The sequence below is a fragment of the Hermetia illucens genome, chromosome 1, assembly GCF_905115235.1.
Source record: "Hermetia illucens chromosome 1, iHerIll2.2.curated.20191125, whole genome shotgun sequence".
NCBI classification, from domain to species: Eukaryota; Metazoa; Arthropoda; class Insecta; order Diptera; family Stratiomyidae; genus Hermetia; species Hermetia illucens.
The window spans coordinates 187,112,619-187,126,078 of NC_051849.1; the positions used below are offsets into that span (position 1 = coordinate 187,112,619).

Genomic DNA, 13,460 nt, shown 5'->3' on the forward strand with positions numbered 1-13,460 from the left:
CAGAATTTATCAAAGATAAACACAACCAAGCAATTAAGCATATGATGAGATCCGACAGGGTTCTACATAACAAATCGGGGAAAGATGCGAAAGAATCGAAGGAGAGCTCTAAAATTACTACTTCAACGGTAACACAGTCAACGCAGATGACACCCAACCGTATACTCGTGGATGGACAGAGAAAAAAGAGGCTTCTAAAGCCACAGTAGGCGGGAAGATAATGCCTAAAACACTAGTGCCAACAAGGAAGCCGATGTTCGATCAAAAGATGCGCGAGGGTTGGACTAAGGTTAGGCCTAAAATGTAGAAGAGAATGGGGATCCTTCCTGAGGTGATCATTATCTGAAGCAGGTGTAGTATATCTTAAGCAGGCATACTAAGAAGAGTAAAAGCTAACCCTGACCTCAAAGACTTGAGAGGATTTCCTCTAAGCAGGATTCGGAGAAACCAAAAGGGCGATCTTATGCTGGAACTGAAATTGTCCGAAGAGAGCAAAGCTGAAGGCTTCTACAGCCAATTGAAAAATTCAGTTGAGGAACGTGCTGCCGTGCATGCTCAAAACTATTAGATCACTATATAGAGCAAAGACCTAGATGAAGTCAGGGCGGAAATCTACACTGCCTTAGCGGAGCAGTTCAAGCTCAATGACTTGCAAAAGCAATCCATTGTAAGCCTCGGAAAGGCGTATGGAGGCACATAGACGGCAACTATTCAGCTACGAGCAGAAGCAGCACTCAAGATGCTAGATGTTGTAAAGGTCCATATTGGGTGGATAATCTGTCACCTTAGAGAGTAAATCTCTTTGAACAGATGTTTCAAGTGCCTCTTGTACGGACACCTGGCGAGAGCATGCACAAGTGCGGTTGATCGGTCTAATCGATGCAGACGCTGTGGTAAAATGGTTGACATTGCCCAGGAATGTACCAAGAATCCAAAATGCATGTTATGCGATAAAAAGTAGGGCCCGAATACCGAATACCGAATACCGACCTGAAAAGGAAGCCAAACGTTTGGAGACCTGTTTGTCCAAGAATGAGGAGAACGTCGGGTTGGTCTGCAAAAATAATTAACGAGCAAACATTCATAGATGCATATTGGAGCCAGGATACTATACCAGGCACACCCTCGGAGTGCATCGGGACGGCATGCAACTTATCGATGTTGAGGCGTTATACTTTCCCTAGTAGAAGGCCCAAGTGCTGGTGAAATAGCGAATTATCTGATCTTTGTTCGGCGTGTCATCGGGTCAGACGAGCGGCCCAGAGAACAGGATTGATCAGGAGATGAAGCAGCCTGTTTACAAGGAAGCTCGAAGAAACCTGAAGCTAGCTATTCGCATTACAAGAGCGACTACTTCAAACAAACCTTCGCAAAGGCGGATATAGACCCATGGGGAAGCACCTACAGGGTTGTAATAGGGAGATTCAAAAGTCAGGCAGCCCGGTCTCCTACTGTTTAGGACTTGTTTCCTTAGGAAAGGACGAACGAGTACAGTCTGCAGACACATTTAGATATGGCTGCAATCCATCAGTAACGACGAAAGAAGTACCGAAGATTTATAGTATACTGGGAAAACCCTTAAGTTGGCTGTTAAGTCGTGGCAAAACTTATTTGTAGAGTTGTTTGAACCATGCTTGGTGGATGCGATCTTTCCCGAGACATGAAAAAGGCAAAGGCTAATGTTCTTGTCGCCATCAAATGGGTCACTGACTTAGCTGGAAATGCTATGCCAATATTGGCACCAGCAGATATTGCGCAGTGCTTACCCTTGACGCGAAATGCATTTAACTCGGTCAGTTCCAATCTTATAAAAAGCCGGTGATTGGTGCAGCCAGTTACTTAACCGCAGACTCAGAGAAACCATTGTCTCCACGGGTGTTCCACAGAAATACCATGTATAATGATATCCTCAACATCCCATTTGCTAGCGAAGCTAGCGGACTCCGCCAGTGATATAGCGGTGATTATTGTTGTAAAACATCTCGTGGATGTGGAATTGTATTCATTCAAGCAACAATCATTGCTATAAAGAAATGACTGAAAGCTGCTGGTCTTGTTCTGGCGGAGGATAAAACAAAGGTGGTGCTTATCACGAAACAGCGTAACAAAACCACTGCTCGTATCGAAATGAGGAAGCATATCATCACTTCTAAACCAGCAATCAAATACCTTGGAGTTATGATAAATACAAGACTGAATTTCAAATAGCACTTACAACATGTTTGCACCAAGACGTCTAATTTTAGCACGGCCCTGGTAAGGATGATGCCAAATGTTGGGGTCTCGCGACGAACGCGTAGGCTACTTATAGTTAGATTGGTGAGCTCTATACTGTGCGCCTTAAGAGTGTGCTTTGGTTTTAGAACGAACTCAAAAGAAGCGGCTTACGCGATAGCCGGAATGATGCCAATCTTCATTTTGGCCGACGAGATGACGTGCATCTATAATGAATCTGATTCTTCCTCTAGTTAGCTAGCTACGGAACGGAAGAATGCCCCATACCGAGTAATGTTGCATTCTCAAAGAACGTAGGCACGCGCAGAGACTTATCACGAACTCCGTCCAGCGGAGAAGCGACTTCACAGGTGGAAAAGGAAGCCTGGGAGAACCAGCAATTCTGTGAACTAGAAAACTACAGGGAGCAGCCGCACCAGACGCGTAAGTTTTACCAACAAGTCAGCAGGATGAAGCCTTATACACCTCGATTCTCATCCTGCCGAGACAAAGAGGGAAATCTGATTTCCGACAGAATGGGCATATTGGAGCGATGGGTTGATTACTTTGATGAACTACTGAACAACCAGAACATTGGCGAGTTGGCGGTCCCGCCAAATGAAGACGACGGACTAATACTGCCACCAACAAGTATAGGAGAAACAATCAGTGCAATTCATCGGCTTAAAAACCATAAGTCATCAGGAGCCAATGGAATTACAGCCGAATTAGGTAAATATGGAGGCGACCAGTTACACCAAGTGGTTCACCAACTTGTGCTCAAGGTATGGGACAGCGAATCAATGCCTGACGATTGGCAACGAGGCATAATCTGTCTCATACATAAAAAGGGAGATATCACACAGTGCAGCAATTATAGAGGTATCACGTTGCTCAGTACCATCTATAAGATATTCTCCACTATCTTGCTAGGCCGGATAGCCCCATACGCCCAGAATATTATTGGCCTATACCAAAGAGGCTTCACTCAAGGCAAATCAATAACAGATCAGATTTTCTCTGTACGGCAAGCGATGGAAAAACTATTGGAATATGGACACCAGCTGCACCATCTGTTCATCGACTTTAAAGCCGCCTATGATAGCATAGCCAGGGTAAAACTGTATACGACCATGAGAGAATTCGATATCCCGATGAAATTGATAAGACTGGCTAGGCTGATCCTGACCAATGTGCGAGGCTAAATAAAAGCAGCAGAATCACTCTCAAGACCATTCGACATCAACAACGGTCTACGACAAGGGGATGCCCTATCATGCGTCCTCTTTAACCTGGCCCTCGAGAAAGTGATCCGTGATGCTGAGGTAAATGCAAGAGGTACGATCCTCTTTAAGTTCACCCAACTACTGGCCTATGCTGACGATATCGACATCATGGGAAGAACCACCCGAGATGTACAAACTGCCTTCATCCAGATCGAGCAGGCGGCAATCAGTGCGTGATCTTGGACTGCACATCAATGAAGGCAAAACAAAATATATGGTGGCAACGTCAGCACCGAAGACGAATCAACCAACAACATCAAACCGTACTGGTCAGATAGGAAGAATAAGGATAGGAGAATACAACTTTGAGACTGTTGACAATTTCTCCTATCTAGGGTCGAAAATCACAACCGATAACAGCTACGGTGATGAAATCCGCGCACGGTTATTGGCTGCCAACAGAGCCTATTTCAGCTTACAAAGACTGTTCCGGTCAAAACGTCTCACCATAGGGTCAAAGCTCTTACTTTACAAGACAATGATCTTGCCAGTCCTCATGTATTCCTCGGAGACTTGGGTTCTTAGCAAGAAGAATTGCGAACTCTTGGCCGCGTTCGAGAGAAGAATCTTCTGAAGAATTTTTGGCCCCCTACATGAGGATGGACGATTCCGTAGCCTACATAACGAGGAAATCTATGAGCGATACCATGACCGGTTGTGGATAAAATCCGGCTCAATAAGTTACGATGGACCTTATCCATATGGGTGAGGATGATCCAGCCCGGAAAGTCTACAAGGGCAATATCTGTCGTAGAAAAAGAAGACGAGTCAGACCCTGCCTGAGATGGAGCGATGGCGTAGGACGCCAGACAGCTTTTAGGTATATCCAATTGGTGAACCTCGGCACACAGCCGGGATGTCTGGTGTTCCTTATTAAGGCAGGCCTAGACTGGATATCGGTTGTTGCGCCGTTGATATTGATGATGATTCTTCCTCTGATCAGCACGTGAAAAACGCCAAAAGAGAAGAATCGTTAAGAAGGTGGCTACAACGGTGAGAACGGGCGAATGGATGGCCCCACAGATTAATTCCCAGCATTAAGGTGTAGACGCAGAGAACATATAGTGAAATTAACTATGATCTCACACAGTCTCTGATGGGACATCGCGGATACCGTGAATACCTCTATGGGTTTAACAGACAGACAGTAAACCGATTTTAATAAGGTTTTGTTTTGAAGAAAACCATAAAAATTAGAGAGCGCTTGTTTTTTAATCTCGAATATAGTCGGATAGTATTTTTCCAAGTAGTTTTTTTTTTGTAAAATATACAAAATATCTAAAACCATAAAAAAAAGTGCTCATAAATTTGAGATTGTATCATTTAAACCGCATAAAACGAAAGTATAATATTCCTGTCGCTAATCTCTCAATCTATCAACAAAACACTTCCAAGCACGGGCAAAGCACATTCACTCAAATTTCTTTTAAAAATGCTCACAATTCAACAATAAAAGTGGAAATAGGAGGATCAACACAAATCACTTCCGATCACTCTTTCAAACCCATCAATCCGATAATGAACTGAAAAAACGATAGCCATAACACAGGCACACACCACGAAACCCAATTAAACTGCTAACAACTATTACGTAGGAAAATGTGGAAAACTATTGGATCGGTACACGACATCTAATTACACACAGATAAAAAATCCACATTTCGCACGGCTACGAACAATAATAATAATTACGGGCTTTTTGTCGTTATCTAGGTTATCGTGTAAAATGTATCTGAAATTCCACCTGAATATACGTGGAAGTTTGAACATATGGGTATGTATTTATCCAGTTGATGAGAAAATATATTGTTCTGGGATGTATGTAAATGCTCGCGTTTCACCTGCTTCCCATAACAAGAAGTCATAAAAGTCCACAATAATAATTTCTTAGGTTATGAGAAGGTATTAGAAGCGCCGGTTATAAGGAAAGTCTTTTCCAATTGATATACATGCGATCTATACATATGAATATATTATATCAAACGCTCTCACCATATTTTTATTTAAAGCGTAAATCTGCTTGCATCATGCATAATATGCGGATTCTGGAACTTATGACTGATAAGAAAGGTGCACTTGTCTAGCTTCGCATTTCACATTTCACCTAGAGTTTTGCTATATTCTCATGGCCGCACACGATATCAGCGACGACTAAATACAGTCCAAAGGGGATAATGGAAATTGGAAGAAAAGCGTCAATTGATATCAATCAGGTCAGTAGTTCTAAACAAAAACCTTAATTCCAAAGATAGATTACACACACGTGGAAGATGCAAACAATTTATCGCGTCTAATTAACTCAATTTTAGGAGTCATTCACAACCATTGGTATTAATTGCAAAAACTGTTTAAAACACCACAACTTTCTCTCCCTATTATTCCATATGTTGAATCTGTTTTCTAAGTAGATGCACCCGCGAAACAAGATGTTATTCCAACTCTCGCCAAATATTCAGAAAATTCGACTACGTTAAATATTCTTCAGACCGTGCGCTGATAACAGCTTATCGCGCTCTAGCGATAGCTCTTTTGATTGACTGATTGGAGAAATTTTTTGCGGATACTGAGTCACGAAACTACATTTCGTCGTCGGAATATAAAAAAGATACTCGAACTCCCAAATAAGAGAGTGTGAGCAACTTTTTTACAGACGGGATGCACTACCAGCACTGAATATGGCCGGAAAAAGTCAGGAAATTACAATCAGAATAAATGACATGTAGACTACCTATAATTCGATTTAACAAAATTCTCCCTTTGCAACGAGCTGCAGCGAATAGAAACCCCTTATGCGGGTATATCTAGGTCTATTCGATAAATTTTTTGAAAAGGGTTGTAAAGTCGATGGTTTTACTATGAAAATTAAGTGGAAAGTTTTCTGTTACTGAAATATGTACATAGAAACTCAATTTGCTCTCCAGAAATTTATAGAGATTCTTCAACCTATTTGAGTAGTATATTAAGTAAGATACAAAGCAAAGCTGAAAAATCGGGTGGTGTGTATAATATAGTGTACTTGGGTAAAGTGCGGTTCACCAACACCGATAAATAATTGGAAGTATAATAGTTTGAATCAATTTCAACAGACATTATTTTGAGAAAGGATTTCACATAATATTATAGAATAGAATCACCGCAAATATTTAAAACGTAAAACAAGTCGGGAAACAGGAAATTGGTCGCTTCAAGTATGAAAGGTTCTGTGTATTTCTCTTATAAAGGCATTTGAGGTTGCATTTGTCCCACTAGTACGTAGCACGACATTCAAAGTCTTGAATTTGCAAAGAAGCGACAAATTTGATACCACATGACTATACTTGGTGAAAAGAAATGTACACCTCCCTTTTGCATGTATGGACTTAAATTATGTAACTTACTGTATGCGTGAGTGTTCACACTTTCCACAGTGATAGACGGACAGATAGAGTTTTGTTAATGGACCTAAAATAATAAATCCTCACCTGAAGAATATAGAAACAAGAGCACTTGATGAGGATACATTTCTAGAGATATTGCAGTGGAACACCGAGTTTACTGGAACGGCCATAGAAAAAGCATAGCAGCTATCCTAACAGATATAGTGAGAATGTGACGCTTCCATGCCAAGGCGCCCACACTTTTGGAAGCGCCACCCTAACTACGGGTGGAACGCTGAAATATCAAAGTGTTGTACAGAATGCTTGGGCAGGTACCTCGAATATAAACAATCATGCAAAAAGTTGCAGTGGGCCATCACGAAAAGTAAAAATTATTACTTCAAGCGACTCTATGATGAGGCAAACTCCCATCCATGGTAAGGAACGTACAAGACGGTTATGTCGGCAATAAAAGGCAAAAGGTCCTATCCTATTATATGCTCTAGATTATTATGGGAGATAGTTTCGATAGTGTTCCCCCACATCCGGAAACAATCTTCCCAATGATACCACAGACGAAGTCTTGGACCCAGCCAAAAGGGTCCTAAAAGAAGGACCTTCCCCGCAAAGTGGAAAATACAAAAGCTTGTATTGATACCGAGACAGGTAAGCCGGTAGGTGAACCAACATCCTATAGACCTATCTGTCTTCTGAATACAATAGGCAAGGTTCTCGAGCGGGTAATCTACGAGTATAACCTATAATCTATATCTATTAATTGATAGTGGCGTATTATTTATCAATTAGGCAGTTTGGCTTCTGAAAGGTTCGGTCAGCGGTTGATGCTACCAAAGTGGTGATTGAGCTGGCCAGAAAAACCTACGACGAACGGAAATACTGAGCACTGGTGACTCTTGACATCAAGAACGCGCACGGCACAAACGCCAAAATATATAGTAAATATAATTTTCGATTACTTCCGACAACGTAAGCTATTTTATGATTCGGGTGAAGGGCCCAAGATTTATGTAATAACGATAGGACTTCCGCAAGGGTCTGCTCTGGGCCCTTTGCTATAGAACTTAATGTATAATGGCGTTTTACGGGTCCCAGTAGCTAAGTAAGCCGTTGTCGTCGTCGAACACAAGACGGAGTTGGTGCTCTTTACAAAGCAGCGTAAATAAAAAACTGTTGAAATTTGTATCGGAGCGCATGTTGTCAGCTCTCAGCCATCGCTGAAATACCTGGGAATAACATTCGACTCCAAGCTAAGTTTTAAATCCCACTTATAGCTTACTGGGCAGAAAACGGCGACTATCAGCTGAACACTAGCAAGGATGGTTCCAAATGTAGGCGGCCCGAAACACAGTCAACGATTACTTTTATCGCGAGTCGTCAGCTCTGTCCTTTTATACACGGCACCAGTGTGGGAGTCGGCCATAAAAATCGAAGAAAATCACAAATAGCTTCAAAGTGCATATCGGTTAAGCACTCTCCGAACATGTTGCGCCTACCGAACAACATCTTATAGGCAGTATACGTGATTGCGTTAGTGATCCCGGTAGATATTCTAACCGATCAGGCAAGCCGTATGTACGAGAATCAGGAAGCGAGCCTAAACAAACAAAGTGAGGGTATGCAGTCATTGGCTGCATGGCAAACAGCATGGGACCAGGCGGAGAATGGCCAGTGGACACACAGCCTTATCCCAGACGTAAGTATGTGGACTATGCGGAACCACGGTGAAACGAGTTACGATCTGACTCAGTTCTTAACCGAACACGGTGGATACAGGAATTCCGTCTATAGGTTCGGTCTACATGAATCGCCCGATTGTCGTACATGTGAAGGTGCAGCCAAAAATGCAGAATACGTTTCGTTCGCCTGCCCAAGATTTAAAGGCTTAAGGAGAAAACTTTAAATAGAGCTAAATACTCGTTTAACGGTGGAAAATCTGATAAGGTCCACGGTGCAATGAAATAGAGTATGGGACGCGGTAGTTGCAGTGGCGAAACGGATTCACCAGCAGCTAAAAGCAGCAGAAGCGCAGAGAAGACATAGAAAGGAAGCTACTGCCATTAACGCCACGCAAACGGTACCAGCTCGTTTAGTGTGAACAGCTAAGAACTGAACAGCCTCGCGAAGCAATACCAGAACGTTGGTCCCACGGGGAGAGTGTGAAGAAAATATGGAAGGTTATAGTCGGTAAGAGTCCGGCATGCGTGTCCTAGATTCCAGATGCGTATCCACGGCAGACGACTGATTTTAATGTCCGGATAGCACTAATTTTAGGGCCGTAGTCTCTAGTGCCTAACCCCAAGCTTGTCTAGTAGTACCTCATATAGTGCTTTTGTCGCACTAGGGGGAGGGGGCGTAACAGTTGTAGACATGGACGCTATTGATTTTTGCCTTTACAAAGCTGGCTCCTGGAAGTGCCATTGTTTCTTGAATGGCTTGTCTTTTGCACGTCCATATCGTCGCATTTCCAGATGTACTTTTCACTCGCATAGCACTAAAGTAATTTCGATAATTACGTCAGATTCATTTTCGACTCTCAAATGGGTTGCAAGAGCAGGTCAACTTCATTTTGCCCTACAATTGAACTTCCTTCTATATGTCGGACATCTGTCACCACATGCACTGTGTAGATCGTCTACTCCCTCTTTCCCCTTGCACAATATGAATCGTGGATTTCCAGTTAAATCTTTGATGGGATGGCCCTCTTCTCACACTTCCTCCTTTCTAATCTGTCGTGTTGGATAGTGCTTGCTGTGTGCAGCATCTTTTGAGAGATACCTGCTCCCTTAGTCCGCACACACGAAGCTTAGAAACTAGCAACTAGCGGAGGATACGGAGATCTTCAAAACTAAGACAGAAAGATGAGTTGCAGAAAGGAGAAGATTATCAAAGTGGAAGTTAGTGATGATAAGCTAATCTCGATTACTAAATAAAAGGCGGTGATGATCAGTGCGAAATTGAGCTTGAAGGTATACCTAAAATATTCTTGTCAAAAGGTGGCCAGCACCACTGCGGCAGACCCATAGTTAAAATGGAGCAATCGATACTGCTGTATTCATCGCTTGACGTCCTTAGAAGTGAAAAAGATAAAGTCGGTTTCCCGCCCGATGACTTCAAGAATTTTGCAAAACTTCAGGGCAGCATCTGCCGAGGTAGAGTTGGAAAGAAACACTGCTTACAAAGTTATTATGAATAACTTATAATAGCAAAGACGCTCCAGTTATGTCCAAGTAATAATAACCCTTTTGTCAGCGATGATAAGGCTCTAGTCCAAAAGGACGTCTTCTCAACACCTTCGGTTGCCAGGAAGGAGCTTCGAGAGATATCTGGACGTTGTGTTGCTAGATGTAATGTAAGTCTTAACAATGGTTTCACAAGGATAAGGAGAGAAGAGCGATGGGGGTGGTTTTAATGGATGAAAATCCCACATATAACGACAACCCAGCGCAGCAATTTCTGCCGTTAAGCAAGTTTCCGGTTACATTGAAAAACGAAATCACATAAAACTATCTAATAACTGCTCCTAGAGGCAGTATGCAGGTAAGCAGTAGCATATCGAAGTGTATCACTGCCAACAAGGCACTGACTAAAATCATAGATACCGTTTACTACGTGAACACCTATGTCGTCTAGATTGCGGACGTTACTACTAGCAAAGCGCTAGTTAAAATCGTAGATACCGTTCAATACCTGAGCGTCCATGTCGTCAAGATTGCGGATGTCAGAGTACGCTGGACAGACACAGAGGATATGAACCAGTCCTTTGAATCTCCGCCACACAGAACACAACCCTGACTGGAGGCAAAGTTCCGCGAGAAGAGAAACTCATTCACGCTACCAGCAGTCAGCAGGAAGCTAATCTGGCAGGTACACATTTCATGTATTCATAAGTGACTCCAACTTTCCCACTTTCGTTTCATCTAAGCCGCTACTTAGATTTTACACTCTCATCTAAAAACTTTTTGGCCGCAAGCGGTCCTAGATCCTCCACTTCACTACTCCTAACAAGATCCGTTTGTAGCAGACACGCCCCTCCCGATCCTCCTCGTATTAGCGGTGGCACGCCAGACTACCTCAAAATCGAAAGGAAGAATTTTCAACAATATCTGTATGGCATCGATCGAAACCCAGCGAAAAACAGGAAGACGTGCCACTAACTAACAGGCGTACGGCAATTTCCTGTCCTGCATAGTCTACGCAAAATCACACAACAGAGGGGAGAGGACACGTAAAAAATGCGCTCGGCTGCTTAGACCCCATTCCTACCTCACCACACTCTCACCACCGCCCTGAATTTGATCAGGTGCCGATATAAGCGCATGTGTTCAGAAATGGAAACTCCCAAGTATGTCATTTTCTTTTGGTGTTTCAAATTTACTCCTTTCAATTTAACTAGAGGCGGACGACGTAGTGCGCCATTGAGCAACATCGCGACGGTTTTTTGCGCTGAGATCGCGACACTGATTTCAAGAGACCACAGATTAACGGTGCGCATGCACTTAATACCCCGTTGCTTTTTACTCAAGTCGGCTTTTCTCGTCAACGAGAATGAGGAGATCATCCTCGTAAAAAACGCAATCAACCACCGAACAAAGCGCACCTAGCAGCTCATCTATCATCAAGTTCCATATAAACGGACCTGCGATAAATCTCTCCGGACAGCCGGGCTTCATATTAACCCACACACATTCATTAACACCTTAACCGAAAGCTTTCCTACCATGGAAGTAGCTCTACCGCAGAGCTAATTCTGGCAGCCACACTCCTAATGTGTCGATAACATAAATGAGCAGCTTAGGAAATCAAATGCGCTTTTGAAATCTACAACGATTCCAAGAACATATTTGCTAAGACAACGGACAACAAAATTTTTCATTAAGGCGTCATCGGTCACCCCCAGTCGCTAGACCACAATCTTCTCAAGGACCTTACCAGAGGCTGCGAGAAGACCGAGAATTACTCTTATCCTTCTCTGGCAACTTCAGGAACGCAACAACCCTAATAGTCTTCCAGAATGTGGGGAAATAGCCCACCCGTAGACAACACTCGTATAGACACGGGATTGAGATAAGACAACCCGCCAGATGATCGTATAAATGTGCACAGAATATACTATGATACTACACTCTGTAGCAATTAGATTGCTTTGGAAAGTAATAGAGTTAAAAAAAAACTTTGTTTTCAATAAAAGATCTAATACGTAAAAGAAAAGAGGACTGGTGTTCGATATCAGTTGTCAATTTACCACTTTACTTTATCTAAAACGTAAAAAATAACGATGCAGAAATGCAAATACGAGTGTATCCATTTGTTCATTGTGAGCGGGAGCTGGTTCATTTAAAAAGAACTCATGAAAGATAAATCATGTTTTCTTAAAAATTAGACATTAGATAATTAGCAGTTTAATATCCATCCCTGAATATCTTTACCCTCCAATAGTCATTCATTGCAATGGTAATAGTTTAAAGCATGACAATTTTATTAGAGCATATGTGGGAATATGTAACTTAAACATACTACAATCTTTTAGATATAATAACCGACGTAAGCTTGAAAATGCAGTAATTTATTTTGTGTGTCAAATTAAACGTAATCAAGTCGCACTTGAACAGAAGTTACACTAAAGTTGCCACTATTTGGACACTATCTTGAACGTTAGAATTTATTTAGTTTAGTCTAATAGAATAATATTCTCACACATTCTGATCTCACCGACTTTATCTCCTTTGCCTATTTCTGTATATCCAGAAATCCATTGAGCAAGGTGTTGGGGCAAGAGGATATTTATCATGTTTGACTGCAGTAACGTAGGAACACGAATGGCATAGACGAAATGAAGTAGCGCACATTTGAAGGTGGCAGGAGTTTTTACTGTTTCTATAAATTTGCCCAAACAAACGTGAAAAATCAATACTCAATGGAAAATATCCTTTCGGTGTATCCATGTACCGGCATGTATTTACATATATACATATTATTTGAAAATATCTATGGCGCGTGACTATAATTTGAATTACAAATTTATTTAAGTCCTGCACTTTTAAATTGCTTCGTAGATCATAAATTTAGTTGATTGACGTGTAAGTACTTTTCTTTAATAACAATACATACATAGGCCATTTTCATAGTGCTATGTTCCAACTACCTAACAAAATCAAAGAAAAAAAAAGAAAAATAAGAAGCAGGAAACGAAACCCCAATTTCTTATTTTCTCTTAATCTAACTTTACACCTTTCCATATTAATTTGTGTTCACATTTTTATAGAAAGCTTGAGATTGTAAACATTCATTTTCTGAAGAAAACCACTTCCATGATGCTCACTTTCAATTTTCTTAGACGTTCTTATGCAATTAAGTGTTAGATCAGAAGATATTTCCTCCTTCACAATTTCTTTCAATCAAACACTTCACTACGTTCCCAATTTTTTCATGACTTTCTTTCAATTTTTCCAACATCTGTAATTACTCTGTGTTTACATAAAATTTTCAATGCATTTTGATCTGATAGTTTGTGGTTACGGCTTTTGCATATCATTATCTTGTCTCGTAATTACCAACTGCGTTATGCAGATTGCCTTTCAAAAAT

General features: G+C 41.7%; 1 protein-coding gene across 4 annotated transcripts in view; it reads right to left on the reverse strand.

The window, feature by feature from the left end:
• LOC119654770 (uncharacterized protein DDB_G0280205) overlaps positions 1-13,460 on the reverse strand; it is a 110,590-nt gene that overhangs the window by 61,536 nt on the left and 35,594 nt on the right. The window contains exon 1 of one of the 4 annotated variants that reach the window (XM_038060323.1): positions 5,493-6,188. The exons of 2 other annotated variants lie outside the window; for them this stretch is intronic. The gene's annotated coding sequence lies outside the window, so the exon portion shown is untranslated. Of the gene's footprint in view, positions 1-4,940; positions 5,027-5,492; positions 6,189-13,460 lie in introns of those variants that run through there. One more of the 4 variants, XM_038060339.1, reaches the window with a different exon arrangement.